Here is a 3346-nt window from a genome sequence, read left to right as displayed (position 1 = left end):
ATTTGACAGGAGGCGAGCGCGATCCCCGCCCTGCGTTTCTGGGTAGCTTTCCAAACAAACTAGGATCATTTCCCGAACAACAACGAAGACAGAGTTAAGACCTAGGACACCCAAAAGCAGGGCTCCCAACTTTGGTGCGTCACTGTTCAGGACACCAGACCGCCCCAGGCCATTTGCATTTCAGATACCCCAAACAGAGTTCCCTGTCCCTACCCCCCCCACCCCCCGTGTAACTATGTCCGAGGTCGCCTGTGGAAACACTTTCACAATAAATGGCGAGTGTGTCTGTGAGTTGGAGTGTCACTGGACATCGTGTTCTGGGTCCGGCCACCCTGTCCCCGGGTATCTGGGTAACATGCCGGTTGGTGGGTGCGGACCAGGCTCTCGGCTGCCCCTGGAGAGGGAGGGGGCCTGCGCGGCACTCCTCACTCGGGTCAGGCTGGGGTGGCCTGTCCCGAAGGCAAGGCCACATCCAAGTCAGAACTGAAGCCTGGAGACCAGGCCGTGCCTGCCCGGCTCGGCCAAGTGGGAGGGGGCGGCAGGAAGCCAGAACCCAGCCCTGGGTGTGGTGTGCCGGCCCGGCGCCCCACCCTTTCATCTGCGCGTCGTGGGTGGCATTCCCCCCGACCCCCCCCCCCCCCCGCGTTAGGCGCTACGCTGGCTCTGGTCTGGAGGTGGAAGGCAAAAAAATAAAAAAATAAAAAATAAAAAGAAATGCGCCCCCTGAGCAGGCCTTGGAGCACCCGGCTGGAAGTAGGAGGGGCTCAGGTCAGCGAGCCCTGTGTGACCCTGCCCCGAGGAGAATGCAGGGGACCCCCGGCTTCTACGGTGCTGTTGGTGACTAAGGGTCAAGGCTAGGTCGATTGGGAACATGCTGTTTTTCCTTTGCAGCTGCACCCAGGCGGGGAAGGGTTACAAGGAAACCTGAGGATTAAAAGTCGGGGTTGCCGGGGTGACACGGTGACTCCATCATTGGCTCCCAGCCCTGAGACTGACCGCATACCTACTCATCCTATAAATATCCTGGCCAATTTGGGCAACACCTTGCTGTATAGACGGAGCTTTCATGCAGGAGGATCGTAAAAATTCTTCAGGAACCAAAGCGTGCGACTCTGAAGACGAAAAGAGAAATCCCCGTAAGCTCTGCGGTGTGGAGTCGTGACGGCTTCATGTTTGCGGGCAGTGAGGGCGCCCTGAACTCTGAAATGCGTCAGGAGGGAAGTCAAGACGGCAGCCGGTCTATGTGTGTATGTGTGTATATGTACATACATATGTGTGTAAACGTGTGTGTGAGTGTGTGAGTGTGGAATAGTGACTTAAAATTCCAAAGTATACAGGTGCCCGGTTGCTTAGTCGGCTAAGCGTCTGAGTCCTGCTTTCAGCTCAGGTCAGGATCTCATGGTTTGTGGATCTGAACCCCTGCATCAGGCTCTGTGCTGACAGCTCAGAGCTTGCTTGGGATTCTCTCTCCCTCCCTTTCTCTCTGTCTGCCCCTCACCTGCTCTCCATCTCTCTGTCAAAATATCATAAACTTAAAAAATATTTTTTAATTCAAAAGTATACTGTTAACCACAGGTTTTACGCTTTCTACATACTGTAGTACATATTATGTATGTTATATTGTAATACATTGTATAATATGTATTCTAATATGTTTTATGATACATATTCCACCATATATATTGTAGAAGACAGGCTCATGGTCCTTCATAGTATAGTAAATAATATACAGAGTACAAGTCCTATATATATATATAATATTGGGTATGATATATATTATCTCCTAACATTCTGTCATATATTCTAACATGTTTTATTGTATATATTTTAATCTATTTTATTATAAATTGTAACTTTCTAAAAAGCATGTTCAGGAGCACCTGAATGGCTTAGTTAAGCATTCGATTCTTGTCTATTGCTCAGGTCATGATCTCATGGTTCATGAGTTCAAGCCCTGCATTGGGCTCTGTGCTGACACTGCAGAACCTGCCTCAGATTCTCTGTCTCCCTCTCTCTGTCCCTCCCCCGCTCACTTTGTCTCTCTCAAAATTAAATAAACTGGGGCGCCTGGGTAGCTCAGTCGGTTAAGTATCCGACTTCAGCTCAGGTCATGATCTCACGGTTCGTGGGTTCGAGCCCCACGTCGGGCTCTGTGCTGACAGGTCGGAGCCTGGAGCCTGCTTCTGATTCTGTGTCTCCCTCTCTCTCTGCCCCTCCCCTGCTCATGCTCTGTCTCTCTGTCTCTCAAAAATAAATAAATGTTAAAAAAATGTTGTAAATAAATAAACTTTTAAAACTACATTAATTAATTAAACAAATAAATAAACACATCCGTTGACTTCAGACTTTACAAGTTATGTATATGAAACATTGGATCTACATTATACATTGTATTCTAACATGCTATAATATATATTCTAACATGTCTTATTATAAATTCTAATCCATAGATCCAAAACAACAAGCATTCAGCTCCTTTTGCAAACATGACAATTTATATTGATAAGCGTATTTATATATGGAGAAAATACGTATATATACTTTTGAGTTAAATATATGTCTGAGTTAAATAACATGCCTCGCTCAGGTAAACCCATATTTTTGGAAATACACGCGCACATTTTTGGTTTCAGTAGGTCTTCAAACGACGTAGGAATGATTTGAACGTGGACTCAGCGGGACGGGAATGTTTTATCACGGGATGCCCCATCCCCGCAGTTACGCCCCTTGGGCTTTCCTCTTCTGAGTCAGGCAGAAAGTTCTGAAGGCTGTTTGCTTCGGGATTAGGGTTTCAGGTTTCAGCAGCTAGATTTCCCTGTGGTTCAGATAAAGCTCTCTACCGGGCATCCTTTCCATGGTCTCTGCATTTCTTACCACTTTCTCAGATGAGCGGTGGCCCAGCATTGATGGGGCTCGCGAGTTTTCATGGACGGACAGTGACCCTCGTCCAAGCAAGGACGGTTCCCCAGATTTCCCAGTGCTCTCTGTCCTTACCTTTGCAATCTTCTGCGTCTCCAGCCTTCCTAGGCACCGACGGCCCCGTGGGGAGTCTGTGTTGGGTTGATGCCTTAGGGATTCGTGGTCAGCCCGGCTGAGTCACCATCTTGTCCACCAGCACCCTGCACGGACACCCCCGGGGCCGTGTCTCGGCAGCTGGGTCTCGGGGTTTACTCATGCACATGGGACCCCTTTTCCAAACTGTTAACGCCTTCACTTGTATCCGAAATGCCACCCTGACCCCTCACATGTCTTCAAAGCAGGTGAAGCGGAGCTAGAAATGCCCAGGGTGGGGAACCTGGGGGGCTCAGTGGGTTCAGCGTCCGACTTGGGCTCAGGTCATGATCTC

This window comes from Suricata suricatta, chromosome X (genome assembly GCF_006229205.1).
Source record: "Suricata suricatta isolate VVHF042 chromosome X, meerkat_22Aug2017_6uvM2_HiC, whole genome shotgun sequence".
Taxonomy (NCBI): Eukaryota; Metazoa; Chordata; class Mammalia; order Carnivora; family Herpestidae; genus Suricata; species Suricata suricatta.
This window is presented reverse-complemented; position numbering follows the sequence as displayed.